Source organism: Rutidosis leptorrhynchoides, chromosome 10 (genome assembly GCF_046630445.1).
Source record: "Rutidosis leptorrhynchoides isolate AG116_Rl617_1_P2 chromosome 10, CSIRO_AGI_Rlap_v1, whole genome shotgun sequence".
Taxonomy (NCBI): Eukaryota; Viridiplantae; Streptophyta; class Magnoliopsida; order Asterales; family Asteraceae; genus Rutidosis; species Rutidosis leptorrhynchoides.
In genome coordinates, this window is record NC_092342.1 from 111,587,847 (window position 1) to 111,597,296 (window position 9,450).

Sequence of the window (9,450 nt, forward strand, 5' to 3'; positions counted from 1 at the left end):
ATTATTATCATTTAAGACTTATGATATATATTTATTATATCATTTAATTATTACTTATGATTTAATCAACATTTTAATTAAACTTATGATTAATAATACTTTTATTATTAATGAAAAATACTTATGATAAGTATTAAATTTATTTTATGAGAATATTATTTTAAGACTTATAATAAAGATTAAATAATTATTTAATTATTATAAGACTTAATTATTATTTAATTATGATCTAATTATTAAATACTTATGATTTAATAATTTTAATTAGAAACTTATGAAATGATTAATAATTCATTATTAATTAATAATACTTATGATATGATTTAAAATTTATTTTTAATTAATAATAATTATATTATGACTAATATTTAATTAATTAATTAAATACTTATGTTATATTAATTATATCATTTAAACTTATCTTAACTTTAATAATTCATTTTTATTTAATTAAACTTATGTTATGACATAATTATACATATTTAACTTTAACTAACATTATAACTTATGTTATTATTATACTTTACACTTTTAAAATTAATGTTGACTATGTTTGACCAAGGTTGACTTTTGAGTTGACTTTCGGTTGACTTTGACTTTCAGTTGACTTCTGTTGACTTTCTAAATAAGGAAACTTTCCTAACTTCAAAACTTTCTAAAAATAGAACTTTCTAAATTTGGAAACTTTCCAAAAATAGAAACTTTCCAAAAATAGAAACTTTCCAAAAATAGAAACTTTCCAAAAATAGAAAACTTTCCAAAAATGGAAACCTGCTAAAAATAGAAAGTGTGTGTCCGTACGCTGTTCCGATCAAACCGATGCATGTTGAGTGTTGTTCTATGTCTACTTGCAACATGTACAATAGCTATCATACTAAGACTTGACCTAAGTTAGTTATTTATATCGACCTGCTTTATTTATAGGTCGGCGTTGTGATCATTCATGATCACTTTACTTCATTTGCTGTTCGCATAATTGTGTGGTTACTTCGGTTGCTATTAAGGTGAGTTATAGTCCCATTTTTCTATTTTAAATCTTTTGGGATGAGAATACATGCAATTTATTTTATATTTTGGACACATGTGGAAGTTGGTTTAAATTATTCATTGTGAGTTGAACAAAAATATTCCCTAGTCTGGTAACTATAATCACTGGTTTCTACTGGTGAACGCGAATCCTATGGATAGATCTATCGGGTTTGACAACCCCATTTCGAGCTAGTCGCGCTAGCAATTTATAATCAGAATGTTTAGTACTTCGTATTTTGTTGTAGATACACTTGTTCGGTGTATATTATTTATTGTGTTTGGCAAGGGTAAATAAAGGGTTAAGTGGTTACCAGGTGGCTCACGAAAAATGGAATAATGTTTTATTATATGTTTTCTAGCATATAATTTGGTGGTTTAAAAAGGTGTTTTATGTTTTCAAACATAAATTTTTATTGTTTAAATTAAATAATGTTTGCAATATTAAACCTATAATTCACTCAACATTTTTGTTGACAGTTACTCGCATGTTTTATTCTCAGGTTCATGATTGATTACTTCCGCTGTGCTTAGAGAGTCTGCATATTTATGATGGCAGCTTTTGATAAACATTAACTTGCATTCTATTTTGTTACATTAAATAGTGGGTGTTTGTTGACACTGTTTTGGTCAACCTTTGGTTAAAGTATTTATGTATAGTTTTTCTAAATTTATACATTTTAGTAGATTTCCTTTATAGGAAATCATTTTTAAATAAAGAATGCAAGGTTGTTTTATTAAATTCATATAGAGTTTCGATCAAGCTGTGGGACCAAGTGACGGAGCCGTTAAGTGTTTTAACGGAGTCGCCACAGTTGGTATCAGAGCGTTGGTTGTAGGGAATTAGACTGCATTGATGTCGTTACCCGAGTCAATAGGGTGCATTAGTGAGTCTAGTCTACAGCCCGACCTATTATATATTATTATATGTGATTATTTGTATCGTATTGGTATGTATATGGTTATCATACATACATTTCTATTATGTTCTGAATCCGGGAGGAACTCCCATTCTGATATAAACGTATTCTCCGACTCATGCGAGTTCATCTTTTATAGGAACGCCTCGGTTAGTGAAACCGAGGGGGTGTCATTCTTGACTTCTGAAATTTTCGACATTTCTATGTCATAATTTGTCTTTATTGATATAACGTTTGAGTTACATTACGTGTTCTAGGATTCTAGGCATTTCTATGTCATCTATTATGGTTATGTATATAACGTTTGAGTTATATTACGCGAGATGTCATTCTTGACTCCTAAGGGCTCGACATTTCAATGTCAGCTATTATGTTTAGGTATATAACATTCTTGTTATATTACGTGCCTTTGTGCCTATGTGCTTTGGTTTTTGAATCGGGAAACGTCATTCTTGACTTTTAGAGATTCTTGGTACTTCGAAGACATTTTTATGTCATCGTTACTCATATTCATTACTTTCGATGTCTTTGTCTCTTGTGCTATCCTTAGTACATTGTTAAGAAATTGTTTTAGGGGAAATTGTGTTGAAATTCGAGGTTGACCACGTGTCCTGACCTTATGTAGTGATATTGGAATGGAACTATGAGTTAGTGAAATATAATGGCGTCAGGCCAACGTGATTATATTACGTTAATTCATAAAAAGTCCCAATATTGTGACATGAGGAATAGAAAGCGAGTCAAAGAAAATTTGTACACCACTCATTCGGAAATTCTAACGTTGTTACATGAGTAAGGAAGATACTCATTATCCTATTTGTTGATATATGAGAGACTCGTCTTAACCGAACTACTTACCCCATGTTTTATCATTCATAACTCGCTTGTTTGTGACAGCTTCGCACGTGAAGAGTTTTGGCCCAAGGACTTATGTCCTGATAATAGTCAAAACAATATTTAACTCATTGGTTTTCATGACCTCGTAGCATTTATTGATTAGATGTCGCAAGACGATTCAAGTCCTTCACCCGAACTTCAACGATCTTACTTCAACTCGTAACCTCTGAAATGCGGATACCCTGTTTTTCATTAAAATTTTTACACATTTGTGTAATTGGGCGGTTCTCACGAGATTTATGGGCGAATAGAAGTAATGAAATATTTTGTCATGTATACTATTTATAAAATCATATATGTACGTATGAATTCAAATGGATAAATTTACCCTTACCTATTTTGGCTAGTATACACTAGATTATACCTTCAAATTTTTTTTTTAAAAACCACTCTTGTTGAGTTGTCTAGTTAACTCAATTTGTTTTACGAATAATGGTACACGTTGTACATACTTCTAAATTTACTAAGAGCTTCGTTCCATTTATGGGGTTACATCAGACATTTAAAGCTTTTTCAAAACTTCTTTGATTGATTACATTAGAATTTTCGCATTACTCTACAGAGTGCTTGGATCACAGTTCTTCTCATCCTTCGTTTAAGGATGAAATTTACCATTAAGTTCATTGATAGAAATTCTTACACCAGTTTGGATGCCGATTTTATAAAATTTGTTGGAAAGCCTTTGCGCTCATAAAGTTTTCTCTCTTATGGTTTGACATGGCCGAAACGCGGACTGATAAATCAATTTTCTGGGGTACACTCGGTGGTCACCCTATTGTAGAAAAGGTGCTAAGTTGGTTTCTACCCCAACTGTTGTTATGGCGGGTATCATGGATATATATTACACTAGACTGATTGAGGAGTTTCTACTCTCAATATTCACTGTCAATCGCAACACCCTCGTAAACATCAATCCTAGGATTCAATACTTTGAGGTACATGAAATTATTTTTGGAGATTCATCTCAACCGGAGTCGACCATTCTTTATAACCCATGAGTAGCATTCTTTTCATCCTTACATAAATTTAAGAATATAGATGAATCCTAGATTTCCTCGCTCGTTGTACAAGGAAGTTCACTCTCGATGAAATATCACACCTTTCGTACGCATTCCTTTCGGGAATGTAATGAAAATTTACTTTGAAGACCATGATCCTCGTTATCTCCTTTGAGAGAATTGCCTTATATATCTATGTCACCGATGTGACTACTCCATATAGTTCTCCCTTCATTGTTGCAACTATATTTTATTCGTCCCAGTTCGTCCCCTTGGGGAGCTCCTGTTCTTTTTGTTAAGAAGAAAGATGGTTCGTTTCGTTTGTGTATTGGTTATAGCGAGTTAAACAAGCTTACGGTTAAGAATCGTTACCCTCTTCCGAGAATTGATGATCTGTTCGATCAACTTCAAGGTCCGCCCGTTTATTCTAAGATCGATCTTCATTCTGGCTATTCACCAGTTGCGTGTTAAAGAATCTGATGTTCCGAAAGCCGCTTTTCGCACCCGTTATGGTCGCTACGAATTCCTTGTTATGCCGATCGGATTGACAAATGCACCTGCTGTGTTCATGGACCTCATGAACCGTGTGTATAGACCCTATCTGGACAAATTCATTATTGATTTCATCGACGACATCTTTATTAATTCCAAGAGTGATGAAGAGCACGAAAAACATTTGAAGTTAGTGCTTGATATGTTGAGAAAAGAAGAGTTGTACGCTAAGATCTCTAAGTGTGCTTTTTGGTTAAGAGAAGTTCAATTCTTTGGACATATTGTTAGTAAACAGGGAATACAAGTTGATCCTGCTAAGATTTAGGCGATTGAAAAGTGGGAAATTCCGAAAACTCCTACTCAGATTCGCCAGTTCCTAGGTTTGGCAGGCTGTTATAGAAGGTTCATTCAAGATTTCTCTCGTATAGCGAAACCTCTGACTGCTTTAACGCACAAGGGGAAGAAGTATGCGTGGGAGGATGAACAAGAGACTACTTTTCAGATTTTGAAGAAGAAGTTGACTACCGCTCTGATATTGTCACTATCTGAGGGTAATGATGACCTTGTTGTTTCTTGTGATGCTTCGCGTCAAGGCTTTGGTTGCGTTTGATGCAACGAAAGAAAGTCATCGCTTATGTGTCATGTCAGTTGAAGATCCATGAATAGAATTATACAACCCATGATTTAGTGTTAGGAGCTGTTGTGTTTGCACTTAAGATTTGGAGACGCTATTTGTATGGGGTTAAGAGTACTGTGTACACAGATCACAAAAGTCTTCAACATATCCTCGATCAGAAACAGCTGAACATGAGACAACACAGATGGATTGAGACGTTGAATGATTATGATTGTGAACTTTTATATCATCCGGGTAAGGCCAATGTTGTGGCTGATGCCTTGTGTCGCAAAGAAAGGGCTGAACCTCGTAGGTTTAGAGCCTTAAATATGACCATTCGAACAAACCTCGCAAGGCAGATTCTTGCAGCTCAACAAGAAGCCTTGAAGGATGGGAATTTTGTAACGGGAAGGTCCGAGGCTTGAGTAAACAGTTAGATGTATGAACCGATGGTACTCGGTATTTTGCGGGACATCTTTGGGTTCCGGAGTTTGGTGACCTACGACAACTTGTTTTAGATAAGGCTCATAAGTCTAGGTACTCTATTCATCCTGGTTCAGGAAAGATGCATCATGATCTTAAGGAGCTGTATTGGTGGCCTCATTTGAAGGCTGATGTGGCTACGTATGTGGCTAAGTGTTTGACCAGTGCTACGATTATAGCTGAACATCAGAAACCGTTTGGACTTTTGGTGCGACATGAAATTCCCGAGTGGAAGTGGGAAGGTATTACGATGGACTTCATTACGAAGTTACCAAGAGTTGTGGGTGGTTATGATACCATTTAGGTGATTGTTGACCGACTCGCTAAGTCAACTCATTTCTTGCCAATTAAGGAAACAGATTCGATAGAGAAGCTTACCCGTTTGTATTTGAAGGAGATTGTTTCTAGACATGGTGTTCCCGTATCTATTATTTCGGACCGAGACAGTCGATTTACATCGAGGTTTTGGCGATCCTTACAGGAAGCTTTGGGAACTAAGTTGGATGTGAGCACCGCTTATCATCCTCAGATGAAAGGTCATAGTGAAAGGACCATTCAAACGTTGGAAGACATGTTACGAGCATGCATCATTGATTTTGGTAATGGTTGGGATAAGTACTTGCCACTGGCTGAATTTTCTTATAATAATAGTTATCATGGAAGTATTAAAGCCGCACCGTTTGAAGCTCTGTATGGTAGAAAGTGTAGGTCTCCTATCTGTTGGAATGAGGTTGGGGATGCTCATCTCACAGGTCCAGAAATTATTCATGAGACTACCGAGAAGATCGTACAGATTAAGGAAAGATTGAGAACCGCCAGAAGTAGGCAAAAGAGTTATGCCAATAAGAGCAGGAACGATATTGAATTTCAGGTCGGCGACCGTGTTATGTTGAAGGAGTAACCTTGGAAAGGTGTAGTACGTTTTGGTAAAAGGGGAAAGTGAATTCTCATTTTGTTGGACCATTTGAGATTATTGAGAGAGTTGGACGGTGGCTTATCGTTTGAAGGAGCCACAAGAGCTTAGCGCTTTTCATAACGTTTTCATGTATCGAACTTGAAGAAGTGTTTGGCCGAGGCCAATGAAACCATTCTTTTTGATGAACTTCATGTTGTTAAACAACTCCATTTTTGAGGAACCGGTTGAGATTATGGATCGAGAGGCTAAGACTCTTAAGCAGAGTAGAATTCCTATTGTTCGAGTTAGATGGAACGCCAGACGCGGTCCCAAGTTCACTTGGGAGCGTGGAGGTCATATGAGGCAGAAGTACCCGCATTTGTTCCCAGATGCCGAGTCAACCCTGCACCTGCTTAAATTTCGGGACGAAATTTCCGTAACGGGAAGGTACTGTAACGACCCTACTTTTTCCGTTATCTTTTACCGTTAAGTATTTAACGACCGTTAACTGTTATTCGTGCCACGTCATTTCTATGACCTATATTATTAATCTTGTAATAATATATTAATTATTATGTGTTATATGAATATTTGTATTCATATGTCAAGTTGTACGTTTCTACGTGTCGCGGGTTTCTATCCGGCGAATCTTTTCAGTTTTCCAACCAACGGTCGAGCTTTTGGGATTTTTAAGTCCTAAATATTTTAAATATGATATTTTAATGTCATATGACCATATATAGTGTTTATATATTTTATCCGTCGCGTAGTTGTTATCTCTCCGAAAAATCAATCGCGTAGTAGCGTTTTCGCGTTTCGGGCTTCGATCGGGCGTTCGGGCCACAAGCAATTAGTCATTTTATCAAAGTTGGGCCACAAAGGGGCCCACCCCCTCAAAATTTCGGCCAAATGGGACCCCCCTCCCCATTTTTCATTTTTCCAATTTTCCATTTCAATTTCATATTTCACTTATTATTTTTTTTTCCCTAAACCTAAATTCTCTCTAATACTCTCTTTCTTTTTTTTCTTTCTTGGCCGCCATTTTTATCACCATCATCACCATCAATTAATCATCAATTATAGCTTGGATCAAAGGGCTTTTCACATATTCGGATTCTACACAACGATCTCTACGCGTTCTTATTACTTGATTCTTGATTAGGGTATAAACCCTAACCCTAGCTTTTTAATTTCTCATATATTTTACTGTATTTTGATGTTATTATGATAGCATAGCACTTGTGTATTGTTGTATTGATGATTGTATGCGTAGAATTGCTCGAATATACATGTTTTCGGTTTGATTAATTTGGAACAGCAGCTTATTCGTTCATTTCTGGTTGTGTAACTGATATAAAAGTGAAATTAAAGTATCTAGATGAGTTCCTCTCATCAAGACATTAATTTTAGACTCCGGATTCATGTCGTTTCGATTCCCGGAGCTCTAGATATGATTAAAATGGTGTTTTGTTAAGATTAAATTGTAAAAAAGAATTGGTTCAGTTATGGTCCGATTTTGTGACCATTTCTGGAGTCTTTAGGGTGTACTAGTGTGTTAGGATTGATGATGGGATGAACTTTCATGTTCGGGTCATCGAAATCCGAGCCACGGATCACCCGTTATGACTAAAATACGTTTTTGAGCGGATTAAAGGTACAAACTGATTAAGAGCTGTAAGTCACGACTTGGTGACTGTTCTTGGGATGTTCTTGAGCACACTAACGTGTCGGGTGGGTTGGTTAGGCGAAGATATATATAAGGCTCGCCGAAAACTGATTCCCGGGGCTCAAGTTATGACCCGATGAACTTTTGAATTAAAACTTATGGTTAAATATTAAAACTTATGATAAAAATAATGATTTTCATTATTGATTAATTACTTATGATATAAGAAGTAATTATTATCATTTAAGACTTATGATATATATTTATTATATCATTTAATTATTACTTATGATTTAATCAACATTTTAATTAAACTTATGATTAATAATACTTTTATTATTAATGAAAAATACTTATGATAAGTATTAAATTTATTTTATGAGAATATTATTTTAAGACTTATAATAAAGATTAAATAATTATTTAATTATTATAAGACTTAATTATTATTTAATTATGATCTAATTATTAAATACTTATGATTTAATAATTTTAATTAGAAACTTATGAAATGATTAATAATTCATTATTAATTAATAATACTTATGATATGATTTAAAATTTATTTTTAATTAATAATAATTATATTATGACTAATATTTAATTAATTAATTAAATACTTATGTTATATTAATTATATCATTTAAACTTATCTTAACTTTAATAATTCATTTTTATTTAATTAAACTTATGTTATGACATAATTATACATATTTAACTTTAACTAACATTATAACTTATGTTATTATTATACTTTACACTTTTAAAATTAATGTTGACTATGTTTGACCAAGGTTGACTTTTGAGTTGACTTTCGGTTGACTTTGACTTTCAGTTGACTTCTGTTGACTTTCTAAATAAGGAAACTTTCCTAACTTCAAAACTTTCTAAAAATAGAACTTTCTAAATTTGGAAACTTTCCAAAAATAGAAACTTTCCAAAAATAGAAACTTTCCAAAAATAGAAACTTTCCAAAAATAGAAAACTTTCCAAAAATGGAAACCTGCTAAAAATAGAAAGTGTGTGTCCGTACGCTGTTCCGATCAAACCGATGCATGTTGAGTGTTGTTCTATGTCTACTTGCAACATGTACAATAGCTATCATACTAAGACTTGACCTAAGTTAGTTATTTATATCGACCTGCTTTATTTATAGGTCGGCGTTGTGATCATTCATGATCACTTTACTTCATTTGCTGTTCGCATAATTGTGTGGTTACTTCGGTTGCTATTAAGGTGAGTTATAGTCCCATTTTTCTATTTTAAATCTTTTGGGATGAGAATACATGCAATTTATTTTATATTTTGGACACATGTGGAAGTTGGTTTAAATTATTCATTGTGAGTTGAACAAAAATATTCCCTAGTCTGGTAACTATAATCACTGGTTTCTACTGGTGAACGCGAATCCTATGGATAGATCTATCGGGTTTGACAACCCCATTTCGAGCTAGTCG